The 20,566-nt window shown below is 36.5% G+C and overlaps 1 pseudogene; it reads right to left on the bottom strand.

Annotated features, from left to right (window-relative positions):
• Window positions 1–18,943: 18,943 nt before the first annotated feature.
• Window positions 18,944–20,139, bottom strand: LOC149212104 (glucose-1-phosphate adenylyltransferase large subunit, chloroplastic/amyloplastic pseudogene; annotated as a pseudogene).
• Window positions 20,140–20,566: the final 427 nt, after the last annotated feature.

Raw genomic sequence — 20,566 nt, 5'->3', positions numbered from 1 at the left:
TGAGATACTCTGAAATTGATCGATTTCGTAGCTGTCGGGTTCTTGTTTCTGTGACTGTTCCAGGTTCCAATATGATTTTTCCTACCTCGTCAAGTTCTGAAAATATTGTTTGAACTGGGATCTTCTGCAACTTTTCAATAAGTGACCACACTTCTTCGTCATTCTTCCATTCATCCCTCTTCGTTTATCCAATCTAGTTGGATAATAGAAATAGCACAAAACAATGATTCCGCATCCTCATCCTTTCTTGAGAGTGCATATGTAACAACATTTTGCTTCCCTTTTTTGTAGATGATTTCAAAGTCATAACCCAACATATTTGTGACCCATTTTTTTTGTTCTTCTAAACATAATCTTTGTTCTAAAAAGTATTTAAGACTATCATGATCCATTTTTACCTTGAAGTGTCTTCCCATTAGGTAAGGTCGTCATTTCTTAAGTGCATGTAGTATTGCCAACATTTCCTTCTCATAAATAGCTTTGTGTAAATACTTTCCTGTGATTGGACGACTTTCGAAAGCAATGGGTCTTTTATCTTGCATTAAAACAACACCAATTCCATTTCCTGAAGCATAACATTCCACAATAAGGGTTTTTGTGAAGTCCAGTGTAGCTAAGACTGGTGCTTGGCACATTGCCTCTTTAAGATGTTTGAAGGCCTTTGTTGCTTCTGGATTCCATGAAAATGCATCTTTATTCAATAAGAATGTTAGAGGTGCTGCTATTCTCCCATAATTGTTAACAAACTTGCGATAATACCCTGTCAACCCGAGAAATCATCGCAGATGCTTTATGGATGTGGGGATTTTCCATTCCTTAATGGATTTAATTCTGCTAGGGTCTACCTTAACACCTTCATGATATACAATATGACCCAGATATTCCACCTCTTGTACTCCAAAGAAACATTTGGAGCTTTTTGCATATAATTGTTTCTCCTCCAATAGTTTGAGCACCCTCTCAACATGTTGAACATGATCCTTCCAAGACTTGTTGTAGATTAGTATATCATCAAAAAATACTAACACAAATTTTCTAAGGAAGGGTTTGAAAATGGAATTCATCAAACCTTGAAATGTAGAAGGTGCACTGGTAAGGCCAAAAGGCATGACCAAACATTCATAATGACCCTCATGAGTTCTAAATGTTGTTTTCGGAATTTCTTCAGTCTTCATTCTGATTTGATGATATCCTGAATGAAGATCCAACTTGGTGAAGTAAATTAATCCATGCAATTCATCCAATAATTCATCAATGATAGGAATGGGAAATTTTTCTTTAATAGTGAGCTTGTTGAGCTCCCTATAATCTGGACACATGCGCCATGATCCATCCTTCTTGTGCACCAATACTACTAGAGCAGAGAAAGAACTTTGACTTGGTTGAATTATACCAGCCTCTAACATTTCTGCAACCATACGTTCAATTTCACTCTTTTGGGCATAGGGATATCTGTACGGCCTGATGTTTGGGGGAACACTTCCCGGAATCAAATGAATAGCATGATCATGATCACGAATAGGTGGGAGGCCTTTGGGAGTCTCAAATACCTTGGAATGATTGTCCAAGACTTTTTAGAGATCTAGAGAAATAGATGATTTCGATGTGGGAACCTCTAGCGAACATAATTTTGCAATTATGCCTTGTTGTTTCTTCTTTAGAAGCTTTGTCATACCATTAAAGCTGATTATCTTTCCCAGTTTCCCTGCAATACCCCTTAATCAGCTTCCTTTCCTTCCACACAAAATTTCATGAAAAGTTCTTGAAAATTAAAAGATATTGTACCCAAGGATTGTAGCCATTGGACTTCTAGTACAACATCAGCACCACCCATTGGAATGGAAAGCATTGGGCTATTCAATACATATTCTCCCATGGATAGTTTGATATTATGGCACTTTCCAGAGCAATTTATTGTTCCTCCATTTGCAACCATCACTTGACACTTTGGTGCTGGATATAGGAAGTAATTCAATTCCTTGGTTATCTTACAATGAATAAAATTATGGGTACTTCCCAAATCAATCAACACTATTACCTTTTTCTTCTTGATATGTCCTTCTATCTTCATAGTTTGAGGAGTGGTAATTCCAGCTAATGCATTACAAGATATGGTCGAATTCATTTCTTCTTTATCTAAGGTTTATCCTGGAGTATATCCTCTTCTTTTGACATTTCTTGTTCCTTTTCTTCCTTCTCTTCACAATGTATGTAGAATAATTTCTTCTCAGCACACTTATGACCTTTAGTGTATTTGCTATCACAACTGTAACAAAGCCCTTTTGCTCTTTTTTCTTCCAATTGTTGTGGTGTCAACCTTGTACGTTGTGGAAGGCTAGGGGCAACAACACTTCCATCTTTATAGTTGTGAGTGTTAGGCTTCCTAGTTGCCATAATTTTGCTTTCCATTTTTCTTGCTAACCTGAATGCCTTCTCCAATGAATCAGGTTCCCAAAGGTGAACCTCATGTCGGATATTATCCTTTAAAGTTCCTATGAACACATCAATCCTATGCTCCTCTGGAATATCTTTTACCCTTATGTTCAATTTTTGGAAGTCCTTAATGTGCTCCATCATTGAACTGTTTTGTTTGAGATTTATCAATTGGCCAAAAAAGGTGTTGCTTTTTGTATCCTCATAATGTGCTATCATTTCTTCCGTAAATATTGCCCAAGTGACAATTTGTTTACGAGAGCAAAGCCATCGATACCATACAAACTGATTTGGTTCCAAATATAAAGTTGCAATACGTACCTTTTGTGCGTTTTGCACATTATGAAGATCAAAAAATTGTTCCATCTGTAGTATCCATGTTCCAGGATCCTTGCCATCAAACTTCCTCATATCGATTTTTGGAATATGTTGGGTCTTCAATCCAACATTAGAGTCTATGAAATCATGATTAACATTTCTTTTTTCTCATCATGAGTTTCCTTTACTACCCTTTCACCAGTAGTAACCATTTCTTGTAGCAACTTAATCAAATTTATCTTCAATTCTTCCATCTTAGCGTTCATGCCATTCATCTTAGTTTCCATGCCATCCATCTTAGCTTCCACGCCATCCATATTAACTTGCACTCCATTCATATTAGCTTCCACGCCATTCATCTTGGCTTCAGTTACCAATTGTGAGAGTGAAATTTGTTGTGCTTGGTCTTGTAATTTTGATATATCATGTTGCATTTCTTCCTCTTCTTCACGAGTCACGCTAGAGATTTCAGGTTGCTTAGTAGGTGTTTCCATTTTCTTTCTCTGGGGCATCAATTAATGCTATTAATTCTTCATTATTCCCTTTGAATTCCTTCAAACTAATTTTTCAAACCAATCTTATGCAAAATTTAAAAAAAAACTACACACATTTTTTTCACTTTGTAAGAGCTCGATATTGAATATGTTGTATCTCTGTAACTGTGGATCTCGAATATCTGAAATCGCGTCTTGCAGTAGCCCTTTGATTCCTCTTTCTAACCCCGCAAGTCTAATCAATATTGGATTCTCCAAGCAAGAGTTATGCCAAATCTCCCACGGTCACCTGGTTATAGACTAGTTCAGTAGAGCGAACTTGTACGAAGTGCCACGTGTCACTATTTCAACCTTAGTATCTGAAACTGATATACAGAAAACTGCAGGTCGTCCTCTTTCTTAAACTTCTTACGAAATTTCAATCTGATGCTTAGAACAAAAGTTATGACGATTTTCCCTAGGTCACCTGTTTGGAATGTAATTCGGGAGTCTGCAAAAACCCTAACTTCCTCAGATCATATCTCCGAAAATATAGCGAGACAAGCTTTGAAATTTGGACCCGAAGTTCAGAATGTCTTCTGCTAAAATGAGTTTTTTTTTAGCTTCTGAAACGTCGTAGAAAACAAGTTATAGCAAAAATTCCATGATGCCCTGTTTGGAGGAGGGAAACCCTAGAATCCAAAGCTCTGATACCAAATGTTATGAAACCAGCTCACAAAAAAATAGAAAATATAGATAAACACCTTAGAAATAAGCCTCTTCGAGGGGGCAACTTCCTTTACATTACACAAATGAACAATTCTTTGATGATACAAATGACAAGACCTCCTTTCTATATATAGGAGTCTAGGGGTCATAATATAACGAGAGCCGACATAACAATAATAATGTAAGGGCACAATAATAACAATATTGGGCTTCTATGGGGCACAGTAATAACAATATGGGGACTACATGGGCACAGCAATATAATAAGGGGGTTGTACTAATAATAATAAGGGGTTACACTAGTAGTATAGGAAACTAACATACTATTACTCAATTTTTATTTTTATTTTATTTTTGTTTCACTCATAATATGACTAACTTAGCTATCATGTAATCATGTTCCTTCAACTATTTCAATGTAAGAATATAACATAATAAGTCATGGATAACTTTCCCTTAAGACTAGTTCCAAAACACATTTCCTCTCAAGTTTAAAAGATCATAACATGTGCTCTTTTCATACTTATACATGAGCTCTAAGTAAGAGTGGAAATAAATTCTACCATAATTCCATGTGTGAACATTAAGCTAGATCAACCTATTTGATTTCCTAGATTATGCTAAATAAGTTTCATTTATTGACTCTTGATATCATAACCACAAAAGTATTATACTTCTTTTACAAAAATCACATATAAGTGTATGAGTATTAACCTACCTATAACAAGGTAACTGAGGGAAGAATATGTCTCTCTTCATCAATAAATCTAATAAATATGATATGTTTATGAAATAGAATCACAAAATATATTGACCCAACAACATTTCCAAATTCATCAATTAAAATTCTCAATCCCAATTATTAAGGCAATGCTGCAATCATGAGAATTATATAATGAATGTTGAAACAAAAGCAACTATTGTTACTAATTCAGAAGCATGTTATTCTTCAAAAAATGTCATGTAAAACAATGAAACTGCATAAATTGCACACAAGCATTTGTTTTCTATAGTCATTGAAGCACAAGAATGCACCCATGAACACATGCAGCTCAGACAAAACTTATTATGCTCACTTGCACAAAATCCTACAAAAAGTCACTATAAAATTGTTTCCAACAACCCCCTTTTTTATGAAAGATTTAGATAATAAAAGTAACAACAATCCTATTCTCTATTCACACTTCAACAAATTATTAAATTAATTTTCACGTTCATACCAAAAACTTGCAGACATAAGAAGCTACATCCATCAAATAGTCTATTCATAAATTTCTAGTACATAAAAACTACGATAAGTAGGACTTTTACTCTAACAATTTATATGCACAAAAACTACAACCATTCATGTCTTTTGACAAACACTTTGCATGATGGTAAGTAGGACTTTTACTCTAACAATTTATATGCACAAAAACTACAACCATTCATGTCTTTTGACAAACACTTTGCATGACGGTAAGTAGGACTTTTACTCTAACAATTTATATGCACAAAAACTACAGCCATTCATGTCTTTTGACAAACACTTTGCAAACATGCAATCTACAGCCATTGAGGCATTTTGACAAACACTTTGCAAGCATGCAATCTACAACCATTGAGGCATTTTGCCAAACACTTGGCAACAATGAATTTGAGATTCTTCTTCAACCTATTCAACTCAGAAAATTCAGAAATTGAAACTTCAAATGTTGGCATCTTAAAACAGGGACTAAACAATCTTAGTTTTTCATCAAAAACTTGAGACGCATATAATTGACAGCAACAATCTGTAAAATCGCTCAGATTTTCGATCAAGGTTCTGAAAAGCACTTTTTTGGAATCACATGGGGGGTTAAATGGCCAAATGGCATGGATACCCCCTGATGTTGAGCGGAAAAGTAATAGAATGTTCCAGAGATGCGATTTATTAAAACAACAACAACAAAAACATTCCTACTATCTCATTTATCACTTTGTCAAACACTTAGTGTGCAAACTTCATCTACCAAAAAAAAAAAACCAACCTCAAATTTATGATAATATGGCATTGTAGTCAACTCATGGCAAATTGCAATGGACAAAAATTCATTATAAAAAGAACTTAACACTTTGGCAACACATTATTGTTTTAACCCCCCTGCATGTACATTCTCAACTGCAGCTACCATTCATTATTGGTTATCTCATAAATAAATCTGTAAATATCTCATAAACATTCACAAGTAGCAATTTCCAATGAATTTTAAAGTTCTACAACACTTTTAAATTAATAATAAACTAAAATTTCAAGAATGCTTATGAACATACCTGGCAGTGTATTTATACAATTCCAAAAAGATGGGAATATGCTCCAGCTCCAATGAGATTGTGCTCCTGCTCCAATATCCTTACCAACTCATTGTGAACCATCTGATTTTCCTCCCAACCATATCCAAGGAGAACTTCTCCCCCTGGAACCCCCAAGCTGTAAGAGCTCACAAATAGTACCAAAATATAGCAGTAGAGAGATATCCAAGGCAAGCTAAGGAAGATAAGTTTCACTTCCTCCCAACACCACTCATGGTCAGCTCCACTAGGTAGAGCTACATAGTAATTTAGATTATGAATTTCAAAATCATTTCGAAAGCAATTGGTTACTCTCCAAGTCTCTCACTCTCATAATATTTTTCAAATCTCTCCAACTCTTGGTATCACAATGCACCTCCCTCCCCTTAAGTGAGAATACATGAGACACATACATAGGATGAGCAGCAAATTCTTGTCATAAAGGAGTAATATGCATGCATTGTATTCCATTTAGAGGAGTGTAACTCATGCCATTAAGGAGAGGTATGCATGCCTTAGTTAAGGATAGTGTAATTTATGCATTAAAGAGAGCGTAAGAGGAATCTTTTATGACACGTCTTCAATGATTTGAAGAGGAATATGCCATTCTTTGATGAGTGAATAAACTAGAGTGTAATGTATTATTAAAAGAGAGATATTTACATAGAGCCATGAGAGTCATCAAGGAGAGAGGTGTGAAGTGATTGAGGAGAGGAAGGTGACTTGTAATTCTCTTTTAATAATGTTGACACCTAATCAGAGGGATTGGATGTACAACTGTAATTAATGTAAATAAATAATAGAGAAGATAGAGAGTCATTGGGAGATGAACCGAACAGTAACTCCCTCTCGTATGTAATAATGAACAACCTGAATGAATATATGAGTTTTTGATTTGGGGAGTTACCTCCTTGTCTGACATGGTATCAGAGCAGGCACCATTTTTTGGCTTCCTTTTAATTTGTAAATGTTGAAAATTGGCAACAAGAAATTGCTAAAAAATAGAAGTGCTAAAAATAGCAGTTTGGGCATCAGTGCTGGATTGGGCAACAGGGAATGAAAAATGCAAGTGCTAAAAATAGAAGTTCTATTTTTAGCAGTTCAAGTTGGATTCCTATTTTTTGATAGTCCCTGGTCTAAAATAGGAAGTAAAATTCGAATTTGGTCTTACCAGCCGTTTGAATATTAATTAATTAATTCTCCATGAGTTAATTAGTTAAGGAAAATCAAACTTGAATTCTTTGTGAGAGCATGCAATAATTTCTCCACTGATTGGGGAATGTGTCCTTGATTTGCTCCACTGATTGAGGAATTAAGGATGAGTTCTATATTGAGAGGATCAGTTGACTTAGTTTAAATTAATCAAGTTCAGTTAGATTAATTTAACAAGTTGTTAAATTAAGGAGATATAGTTTGTTGATGCTTGCATGCATGTGACAACTATTATTTTCAAATAATTGTGTATTCACTCATGGATAACTGATGCATGTCAGTTCAGACAGAGACCCAGTTGAGATCAGAGAAGGGACAGTGTACTATCGGTTGGATGAATATTTTTCCTATAAAGGAAGCTCATCCATGATGAGGATTTATCTCCTTCAGGTTTGTGCAGTTATTTCAGAGGTTAGTGTTGTGTGTGAGGTGAGAATCACACAGGTTGCAGCTGGAGGACCCAGGAAAAACTGTGCATAGAAATAGGAGGCTTGGAGGGCAGAGGAGAAGGTTTGTGAGAAGCCTTTGACTGTCTATGAGCAGTAGAGGGATTGTACTGAGAGTTGGATAGCTTCCGAGCTAAGGCTTTGTGTAATCTGGACATATTTCCACTTGTATGATAATACAGAGATGGGGTTTTAGGCTGGTGTTTTCCCCTAGTTATATCTTCTATGTTATGTGTGTTTGATTTCTCCATATTAGTTATATGTGTTCTTATTGATCTTGCTCAATTCGATTAAGCTTCCGCTAAATTGTCTATAAAAGTAGATCAATGTTTTGCTTTAGTACATTGCATTACCAGGTGATCTACAGGTGGGAAATTTCTACATGGTATCAGAGCTAGCTGATTTATAGAAAAAGTTCTACATGGTATCAGAGCTAGCTGATGTGTAGAAAAATTCTACAAAATTCTACAGTAACTCCTATTCTGTTTTGCCTTTGTTTTGCATCTTTTGCAGGCTGACATTTCTGTCATAACCTTGCGAAATCTCATTCATTGTTGTTGCGTCGAATGGTGCATTGAAGCCGAAGGAGAGCTTTCGTTCATTTTTCGTTTAATACATTTGTCGAAGGTGTTGTAATGACTTGGATTTCCTCCTACTCTGAGTATGGTATATATACCCTTTCGCATTGAAAAACCATATATCTTTTTTTCGTATTCACATATATCCTTTTCCGTATTCCCTTGAGCCGAATCTCAAGTATTATAAACCCATATATAAATCATCGAGTCCGCTTTTTAATCGCATATCGCAAATCTCTTTCCCCGAACAATACCGCTACGATCATATCCTTCATTAAACCTGCTCGGACATAGTTCCCAAGGTTTCACTTTATCTGGCTCATTTTCCATCGTTGATCTCAACCTCCAGATCTGACGGCTGACGTTGATTTTGGAGGGGACCACTTGCACGGCGGTTACCCGCCCGAAAAGTGCCTTTTAATCTCCACCGTTGATCGTAACCTCCAAATCCGACGGTTTATAGCGATTTCGGGTGCATTAGTTGCACGAGAGTTACCCGCTCAATACGAGCGGTTTTTCTCTCTCCCCTAGTCACTACGTGTCAACCCCTCAGTGGAATCAGGCGCTCCCCTCTCAATACCACTTACCGTTTTTTATCTGCCCGAAATCCCACTTGTAACCCAAAATCCGCCTTTAGCCGTGGTTATCGCCCCGACTTGTTTTGCTTGCGATAACATTGATCGCTTACCATCGACAGCCCTCCTCCATTCATCTCCTCCACTCATCTCCTTCATTCATCTCCTCCGCTCATCTCCGTCGCTCATCTCCGCCGTTCATCTCTTAAACGTCAAACTCTAGCATACGGGTGAAAGAAGGCGACACCAGGTTGAACGTTGTTGGTATAACGATATGCATTCAATCATATCTATTGCAGGAATAGTTCTCACTGGCAAGGAGAATTATCTTGAATGGTCGAGGAAAATCCAACACACTCTAATTTTTAATGAGCTATGGAAAGGAGTGTGTATTGGAGAAGGAGACGAAGCACCAGTCTAGCCTACCTCAGATAAGGAGCTCGCCATTTGGGAAAATAAGAACAGCAAAGCCTATGCATTGATTGCAACATCTGTAAGTGAAGAGGTGAGTCGACACATTTCGCCATTTTCAAATGCATTTGAAGCCTTACAAAAGCTGAAGGAACTCTATGACTCACACTCTACACTTGAAGTTGTTCAACTCATGATTAAACTCTTCACCCTTGAATTACAAAATAATGATCATCTTGCTCTTACATCCAAAGTAAAATCTATAATGCATGATATCAAAGCCACTAAGGTTGAATTGGATATTCCTCTGATCGCTTTTCTCAAGGCACTTTATCCTACTTACTCCAATTATCTTGAGTCATTGCAAGCAAATGGAAATCTCAAAGATATTACCTTTGACTCTCTTGTGAAAAAAATTGTTGAAAGAGAGAAAGCTTTTGGAAAGAAGACAACCCTTGAATCTTCTGAAGAGGTTGTGTGCCTTGCTCATAAAGAAAAGAATCTTACCCAAGATTCTTCCAGAGGAAGAGGTGGTCGAAGAGGAAGAGGAAGATATTTCAGAGGCAGGGGGGGCAGACACTCTCAAGGAGAAAAGTCAGATTTGCATTACATACACTGCAAAAGAAATGGATCACATGATGCCTCCACATGCAAGTTACCTTGGGACAAAATTGAGCAACAAAGAAACCAACCCAAAGGTAAAACTAATGACACAGACAAAGGTAAAGCACCTAAATCCACTCATTATGTTGTGGCACAATGTAATATTGGAGTAAATGAAGACTTATTTAATGCTTCACTTGCTTCTTCGAAAAATGATTGGTTGCTTGATTCAGGAGCAACTTGCCACATGACTCATAGAAAATATTTTTTTGAAGAATTTACTGACAATGTTGATGGAGCAGTATACTTTGCAGACCAATCAAAACTCAAGCCATCACGGCTTGGCACAATTAGGCTTAAATTGCATGGTCTTCCAAACTTTCTTCTGCATCATGTTCTATATCTCCCACAGCTGAGGAGAAACTTGTTGTCCTTGGTCCATATCCGCTAGCAAGGTCACTCCATTCATATGTTTGATGGCAAGCTTGAGGTGAGAAAAGCATCTGACCACTCACTTGTCATGATAGGGATAGAAGAAGAAAGGCTTCTCAAGCTGCAGGGTACCTCTGTTCGTGCACAACATTTCTCATACAATTCTCATTATGAAGAAGGTACACTTCCATCAAGTTTATTATGGCATGCTAGATTTGGACATTTGAACTATTACAGCCTCCGCTTGTTGAAGAAAAATGGTGTTGTTGGTTTGCCTACAATTCCTAGGAAGCTTAAGCAATGGGATGCTTGCATTTTAGGAAAGCATAACAAACAATCCTTTCATGATTCACACTCCAGAGCACATAGAAAACTTGAACTCATTCATTCAGATTTATGTGGTCCAATGCATGTTCCTTCTGCAAATGGAAATAAATATATGATGACATTTATTGATGACTACACTAGAATGTGTTGGGTTTATTTATTGAAGAACAAATTTGATGCTTTTCAAACATTCAAGAACTTTCATACATGGATTGAAAATGATGCACAATCTCATATTGGCTCTATTCGCATTGATAATGGAAAATAATACACTTCAAATGAATTTGAAAACTATCTTCGCCAACATGGGATCAAGCATCAAATAATTGTGCCTTATAATCCCCAACAGAATGGTGTAGCTGAAAGAATGAATAGGACAATCTTAAATATGGTACGCTCCATGTTGTTCTTCAAAAATGTAAAAATGATGTTTTGGGCTGATGCAGTTCTATGTGCTGTATATATAAAGAATAGATGTCCATCTAATGCTATCAGAAACAAGACTACCTATGAAATGTGTTATGGGCACATTCCTTCGGTAAAGCATCTAAGGGTCTTTGGTTCCACCTGTTGTGCCTTAATACCAAAGGTACATAGAAACAAACTTGGTGCAAGAAGTCGTAAGTGTATCTTCCTAGGGTATTCAAACACCTCCAAAGCATATCGTCTCTATGATCAAGTCAAAAAAAAGTTTGTTGTGTCTAGAGATGTAATCTTTCTTGAATCATCCAAAACTGAAAATGTTGTTGAAAGGCAACTTGATCGCTTCGATAGACTCACAAATGCAAAATCATTTCAAGAATTTGATAATCAGATTCCACATCTTAAAGGGGGATTCCTATACTAGATCAATCTGTGGAATCTTCTTCTGAAACACTCTCTCCCCTACATGAAACTCCAACAATGGATGATACTTTGAGTGATGTGATTGACAGAATTGGGAGACTCAATCTTGATTCAGTCCCAACTCAATCAACGGAGCAGCCTGGACCATCTGAGAAAGGTCCCCCAAAGTGGCTGACAAATACACTTGAAAATGTTCACCCTGATGAGGTTAGAAAGACAGGAAATAGAAATTGAAACCAGACAAATGGAGGTAATGTAGATGACTCTGATTCACCTGTTGATATGGATGTTTCTTATGATTTTGAATTCAATTTGTCTACAGATTTTGAACCAACTTCCTTCAAAGAAGCTGCTTCTCATGATGAATGGAGAGAAGCAATGCAAAAGGAGTATGATGCCCTGATAAAGAATGGCACTTGGAAGCTGGTTGATCCTCCATTGGGAACTAAACCAATTGGCTGCAAGTGGGTCTACAAGAACAAGTATAAAGCTGATGGCTCACTTGACAAGCACAAAGCCAGGCTTGTGGCAAAAGGTTTTGCACAGAAGGAAGGGGTCGATTATGAGGAAACTTTTGCCCCCACAGCAAAATGGGCTACCATCTGGACACTCTTTGCCTTAGTAGCTCAGAACACTTGGAAAGTCCATCAAATGGATGTAAAAACTACTTTCTTGAATGGAGATCTAAAAGAAAATGTTTTTATGTCCCAGCCTGAAGGATTTGCTGTGAAAGGACATGAACATAAAGTATGCAAACTTGTGAAATCCTTGTATGGCCTCAAACAAGCACCACGAGCCTGGTATGAAAAACTGACTGAGCATCTTCTGAAACTCAATTTCAAATATTATGATCTTGATGATGCAACTTTTTTTGTCAAGAAAGTTGGCAAAATAGTTGTATATCTTGTGGTATATGTAGATGATCTTTTGATGATAGGGAACAACGAAAGCTACATTGCATCCATAAAGAAGGAATTGAAGAAATTATTTGAAATCACTGATTTGGGCTATGTTCATTACTATCTTGGTATTGAAGTAACTCAACATCCGAAGTCCATATTCCTTTCTCAAAAAAAGTACATTGGAGATCCATTGAACAGATTTGGCATGACTAAATGCAATCCTCTGACTACTCCAATGGAACAAAACTTAAAGCTCACATCCATTGAAGGAAAAGAATTTGAGGATGCAAAAAAGTATAGACAACTTGTAGGAAGTCTCAACTACCTAACTACTACCAGACCAAACATTTCGTTTGTTGTTGGAATCCTTTCCAGATTTATGCAAAAGCCTTGTGAGGGACATTGGTCTGCTGTAAAAAAATTCTGAAGTACTTGAAGGGAACTCAAGACTTTGGAATCAAGTATACACAGGTGGGCGACTTCAGCTTGATTGGATACTCTGATTCAGACTTCGATGGAGACAAAGAAAATGGGGTTTCTACTTTAGGTTATGCTATGAGTCTTGGATCAGGAGCTATCTCCTGGAGATCACGCAAACAATCAGTTCCAGCAGATTCCACAACAGAGGTAGAATATGTAGCAGCAGTTGAGGCAACAAAAGAAATTGTGTGGCTCAGGAAAATTCTTGAAGATTTGCAGGTAAAACAAATACAATCGACTCCACTCATGATTGAAATACCTCTGCAATAAAGTTGGCCAAGAACCTAAGTTCCATGATCGAACAAAGCACATCAACGCTAAATATCATCTGATTCGACATCATATTGAAGCCAAAAAAATCCATCTCCGCCATTGTTCCACTTATGAGCAAATCGCAGACATCTTCACAAAAGCACTTGGAAGAGAAAAGCTTGAAAACTTCAGAACGATGCTTGGACTTACCAACATCCCTTCAGATTAAGGGGGGGAATGTTGACACCTAATCAGAGGGATTGGGTGTACAGCTGTAATTAATGTAAATAAATAATAGAGAGTCATCAGGAGATGAACCGAACAATCACTCCCTCTTGTATATAATAATGAACAACCTGAATGAATATATGAGTTTTTTATTTGAGGAGTTACCTCCTGGTCTGACAAATAATAATATCATAGTCTCATATAAGATAATAATAATATTAATAATATTGAGGATTAATTCGAGATTGAACGATTATGATTGATTAATGATAAGTTAAGTGATTTTCCTTCAACTATACTTGATTTCCAATTTATGTAAGGTGATTTACTATTTTTGGAAAGTCATGCTTGAGATGCTAGACATGACTTTCTATTTTTAAAGTGTCACTCTAGGATTGTTAGAAAAGAGGTTTTATTAAGGAAATTCATCCTTGAGCTTCCCATGAGTGGTATTTTTCTTCTGAAGAATACAGATTATGTACCCCTATTGAATGCATCTTCATGCCTTAGTAGATTGAGGACTCCGCGCCCTGATCTACTCTAAAGATCCAAGATTCCACATCTTGATCTTTTTAAATATTCAGGACTCCGCGCCCTAAACATTTTATTATAGATACAAGACTCCACGTCTTTATCTTTCATGGATTTAAGACTCTGTGCCCTAATTTCCATGGCTTCTCATCTACTCTGCTTTGAAACTCCATGCTTCACCTTAAGGTACTGATTGTGAGCTCATACCCATCTGATGGTTCGTTGGTAAGGCCTTGTTCCAAGACCTGCACACATCACAATCTCATAGATCAAAGGAATCAATGAATTTCATAATTAACTTATTCACATTTTACCAAAGATTGTGCATGACTTCCACAACCATTTTGGTTCTAGAGAAATAACTTCCACAACCATTTAAAATTGAACATCCTTGTTTGAAAATAACCATGTTCCATATCACATCCTGCTCAATACAAGATTAAGCATATAAAATCATAAAAATCATGTGTCATGACTTCTACAGTGATTTATAATTTGAGCATCCTTGTTTGCAAATAACTATGTACCTACCACATCTTACTCATTACAAGATTAAACATATATAATCATATAAATCATGTATCATCCATAAATCATAATTAACCATATGTTCCACATAACCATGATCATCCATGGATCTATGTATCTCAATCTTGAATCAACATCCATGTCATACACATATTGCCAAACTAAGATACAAAAAGAGAAAACATCAATAATATGTTCTTAACCAAAATCAATTCTTATACACACAACCATAGATATTATCCTAAGCACACAACAACTAGGTGACCTAAACCATGTCTATAACATATAAGCATGCACATAAGTTTCTCACGCATAATATTATATAATTATATCAAAATCACCCTCTTTGAGTGTCATCAAAGCTATCTCACCAAGAAGGGACACTACAATTAATCAAACTTTATTACAGGGAAACCGAGCAATACGAACATGCATAGTTGTCGTATGAGAGTGTGTAATTGAAAAAGAAACTATAGTGGTCCACCATATAGGAAATCAATCCCAAAATAACAATAAAGCAGATAATGGAGTTCAAACAACAAGCAAAGCTATAACTTATAAGAGCATAAATAAAACTCGTGACATAAAACTTGAGGTTAGGGTTGAATGCATCCATCAACAAGTCCTTTAGAGGAGTGAATATGGATGGGAGAATCCTTCAAAAATCCTAGTAACTCAGAGGGAGAACCCCACCATTCTTCTTCATGAGCCAAGAGTAAAGGTCAATAATATGGCATTTTTTCTATTCTAAAGTCTCACATATATATATATATATATATATATATATATATATATATATATATATATATATATATATATTTATATATATATATATATATATTAAGGGTGGTTCACGGACACTGGGTGGTCGCTGCATCCACGGGAAAATTTAGGTGGATCAACCCAAAGGGATCTACCTGTCGGCTAAACAAGCAGGGCCTAACCCCAAGGGTGTCAAGGAGATTTGACCCCATGACCTCCCAACAGGTGAGGTACTTAGCAACGGGAACTCGACCAACTAAGCTAAACCTTGGGGATATCTCTCTCTCTCTCTCTCTCTCTCTCTCTATATATATATATATATATATGTCTCTGTGTGTGGAGAAAAAGATGCCCATAATTTTATTAATATAAATATCTAAAGTCTCTTATATATGTTGAAATTCCTACTTATCCATCTCATTTCATAATGGAGTGTGGGCCACAAAAGATTTAGTGTATTAATGAAGCTCCACAATTAGGAAGAACTTGATTTCTCAAGAGTGACTAGTGCCTAAGTTAAGGACAAGCTCATCTACCAACAGATCCACATTCTAATATTCTTTGTAGGCTCATTTAGCCTTTATGTCTTCTTTAATTGCTCTAATAGTCTGTTTAATGTGATGTAGGGTTTATTGCTTAAAGGTAGAGGTAGTTGTAGCAGCTGCAAGCTCTGCTTTCGTCCAATGAGCAGGGGATTTTTTGCTGTGGGAGGTTTGGGGAGACCTTCCCGATACCAAAGCAACTAAAACTAAACAACTGGAAATATTTTGGATGAGCCATAAGTGAAGCATAGAGTTGTAAGACTAGGACATGCTTAAGAGAAAGTTTTATATGGGTGCATCACTAGGTATGGAGAGGCAAATCCATAGGACAAATCATGCTCCTCTACTTGCCATTGCATGCTGGTTTTGCTCATTAACGCTCCTTGTAGAGTACGTGTGGTTTGGGGTTCCCTTATCTGCAATACATGGATGACAACTTGGAATGGTAGTTGTGTTCATGTGTAGATTGTTCATTCGATCATTTAGACACCTGACAAGGTGTCCCTGTTTATTGATAATAGTTTAATTAATTATCTTCATTAATGAGAAAATCACCAGCAAAAAACCAAACCACTTGGCATCTTGACCATTTTTAAAAAGTATATTAATTTTATTATGTTTTGAAACTTTTACAGATACTTGGCCTGCATAAACATACTTTTTTATCACATCATGGGTTTCTCCGAGTTAAAATTTAACATTATAAAATTCTAAATATTTTACAAACATTTTTCTATTGTCAAAATATCAAATTTATTTATTTGATTTTAATTTTAAAATTAAAATTTAGTAAAGGAAATGAAAAGTCAAACCATCTTAACTTTCGAGGAGTGTATCCAATCACTCATTATATTGGTAGAGGGTCCTATTTTGATGGAAACTTCCTTTTTCTTCCTTGCAAAATCCATGATATGGGTTTTAAAGAGACCACAATGAAAGACATGAATATGAATGGAAACATACAGGTAGAAATATTGTAAAGATAATAGTAATATAATGAGAACGAAATTCTATTAACAAATGAAATAACAAAAAGCTATGAAATGCAAACCAATACAAACAAGCTAGAATGGTGGTACCTTATTTTTTAAGAGAGAGGTGTCGACTATGCTATTTGCAAGCAACCTTATTACAAGAGATTGAAATGACATTTTAACATAAAGCACAAAATCTGAAGAGGCAAAACCCCTAAAGATATAAAACCTTAACCTTGGGAATCTATTAGATATGCCAACTTCTTGGTGCGCCAATTTCCACATACAAATTCCATATCCCATTGGAATGATCTCATTGAGAAGCAAAATTTTGGTTAAGGATTAGGTATGCCTACGACAACCCCAATCCATCGTAGGGCCAAAAAACATTGTTTAGGGCCTACAAAATGTGTCAAAAGTTTAGTAGCTAAAAAACTATAGAAAAATTGCCAAGACAGGAAAACATTTTGAGTTAATAGTAGAGGTGGGTGGTTGTCAATATCCACCTCGATCAAGTATGGGTATGACTACTTCAAGATGATAATTGTTTAATACTCATTTTATATTTGTAGGTACTTTTTTGATCCTCCATTTATTGAACTTCGTCTTTGTTTTCCTATCCAACTCATCTTAGTTTTGCAATATATTGTGACCATCAACTCCCCTTTTGGCCTCGCACATGAGGGGCATTGTTATAAATATATTTGGTCCTCTTAACTAGATCTTATAAGCAAGATCATTGCCATCCATTCTGTTATCTCAAAATCAGACCTTGGAAGGCTGCTGACTAGGAAGACATTAAGTAACTATTTCAAACCTACTTTAGGTTGAGGCTTAGCCTCCCCAACCTGAGAGGGCTCTCTCAAAGGATTAATGATTTTTTATTATGATTAAGATGGCTAACTCTTATGAAACAAAGATAAAAATGTAAGTGGTGGAAACACAACTAAAAGGTATCCATTGGGATTATGGAGTCAAAATCGTTTCAGTATAACAATGATATCAACCTTACATAAAAGTCAGGACATTTAGATTTCAGCCATTCAGAACACACCAGAAACATATAAGACAACACAGTTTATAAATATGTGAAGGAAATTAGAGCACAATCAGTGATTTCTAAGTAATCACACATCTATACCACTACAAATACTGAGTAGAGGATAATACACAACATTCTGAATAGTGATCTCCTTCTGATTCGTGAGAAGTAAAGCGTAGTATTGTATTACTAAAACTGAGTCATATACATAGCACAATAGTTCCAATTTCTCTGAGATTTTCCAACCCCAGGTACATTGCTGTTTATGCTATATATAGAATTCTTTACAAAGCCGAGATTCCTCCTCCAGCATGAGGGGAACTCGAATTCTACTTGCTATGACACCTATTCCAACTTTAACTACTTATTAAATGCAACAAACTGCTAACTAGATATTTTAGAAACCTAAGACAATTAGGAGTCTAACTCCACATCATTTTGGTAATATCGTTAATTACAATCAAATCTCGTTCTCTGACAAGTGGTCTCCTTCAATTTAGCTGTGGTGGATGTTCAAAGCTCCTTACTGGTCCTTAATGTCTTATCCCTTTACGGCTGTTGAGAAGTAGGAAACTGCCCCTGTTTATATGCTTTTGGTTTCCTCAAAGATATTCAGAACCAATTAACCATGTTGATCTTCTTTAATTAGCCAACAATCTATTGGAGTGCCACGTTCTTCATGTGCTGTAAGCCTTTCCCATATACATGTGTGATGACAAAACTTCTCTAAAGCTGATTTAAAAGTCATTTACAATATTAGAGGTGATCATTTGTATAACAAAAAGTTTAAAGTTCATATAACTTCTTTCCGCTTGTTTTGCCGTGGCTGGTTGCTTGCACATTGTAAATGATCTTTTCTGAGATTTCCTTTCAAAAATGTCCCCTTGGTCCCTCAAAATTGGTCGACTGAGCTTTAATTATGCAGCTACATTAGTTTCGTAGCGCGCATTAGGCATCATCTTCAACAATTTTTAAATTCAAAAGTCCTTCAAGCTTTTGGCGTTCAACATCAGTTATACATCATGACTTTATGTTGAGATATGTCAAAGCAACAAGACTTCGAGAAATTTGTAGTTGGTGGCAGAAAACGGGGTGATGTGAAGATTGGCTTCTTGGCATCATAAAAACAGAACTTTGGAACCTGAGCTCCAAGAGCCAAATTTGCGTCAAAAAATGATTTGATTGTTCCTATGTCCTCCCAGTAATCATTAAAAAGATATGCCTGTACATTGCATTCTTTTGTTGATGCAGGAATAATTTCTGATCCAAAATCATTGGCAGTTGGGTATCTAAACCTGAGAAGCTTGAGAAGAATGTCTATCTTGAAGACATATACACCCATTGATGCAATGTATGGGTTGGTTTTTTTTTTTTTTTTGTCAGCCTCATTGGGTGACAAACCAAGCACTGTTGTGTCCACTTTCATAGCTTTTAGATCAGCCCCCTTAGGCTTCTCACTAAAATAAAGCACGCGACCTCTATCATCAATTTTCATGAGACCAAAATCAGAAGCACGGCTGTCATCCATCGAGACACATGAAATTGTGATATCAGCCTCCTTATCAATGTGTTTCTGTACAAAGTCCATATAGTTCATACGGTAGAGATGGTCACCTGACAAAATAATAACATGTTCTATATGCCTATTCCTCGGATTCCCAAAAAAAAAAACCACATAAATTGCCTCACGGCATCTGCTGTGCCCTGAAACCAATTCATCCCATCTTCACCTGGAGTCTGAGTGGCTGCTAGAACCTCCACAAAGCCATCACCGAAGTTCACACCATTTCCAAAACCATATGCCTTGGAAATGTGACGATTTAGAGACTGAGAATTAAACTGTGTTAAGATGAATATCTTATTGATCCCACTGTTAATGCAATTGCTCATTGGTACATCAATGAGTCTGTATGCGCCTCCAATTGGTACTGCCGGTTTGGCTCTTCTTCCTGTAAGAGGAAAAAGCCGTGTTCCTGCTCCACCGCCTAGTATGATAGCAAGTACTGTTTTAGGGTCTGCAGAAGGCTTCTCAAGCATTGCCACATCAGTGTTTGAAATCGTAACATTCTTTCCAATCCTTGCATTTTTGTCAATGATACAATTCCTTATTTTTGTGTTCTTTCCAATTCCAATAGGTACTTTCCCTTCTGCTAGGAGTGCTGCAATCTCAGCCTCTGTTTCATAATAGTCAGCGCCAATCATCATGGTATCCTTTAATTCAACTCCAGATTCCAGACGTGAACGAATTCCAACAATGGAATGCTCGATATTGCATTTCTGAAGAAAACATCCATGTGAAACTATTGAATCCAGTACCTGGCATTTATCTATTATTTCCCCGATTGCTCTGATACCATTTCGGAAAGCCTAGTTGAACGACCAAAACCGCAGAGCAAAGTACAACTGCAAACATGTGCCAGTACCAAGACACCTAACGACCTAATGATGAGGATAAGCGGTTGGATATGATAGACGAAGTGTATAAGCTGACAACTGTTGATGTAAACACAACGGATTTTGATAAATATGACAGCTGGGTGAGATTTGCTACGGATCCGAACGAATCCCTGATTTCGTAGCGCAGCCAGTGTAAATTCTGGGTTTTGCGCTACGAAAACACCTAGACAGTTTC

Source organism: Pinus tabuliformis, chromosome 1_1 (assembly GCF_031772625.1).
Source record: "Pinus tabuliformis cultivar Carrire ecotype Pingquan chromosome 1_1, CPIR1, whole genome shotgun sequence".
Taxonomy (NCBI): domain Eukaryota; kingdom Viridiplantae; phylum Streptophyta; class Pinopsida; order Pinales; family Pinaceae; genus Pinus; species Pinus tabuliformis.
Note: the sequence above shows the minus strand (reverse complement) of the source record. Positions and strands in the feature narration are given on the sequence as shown.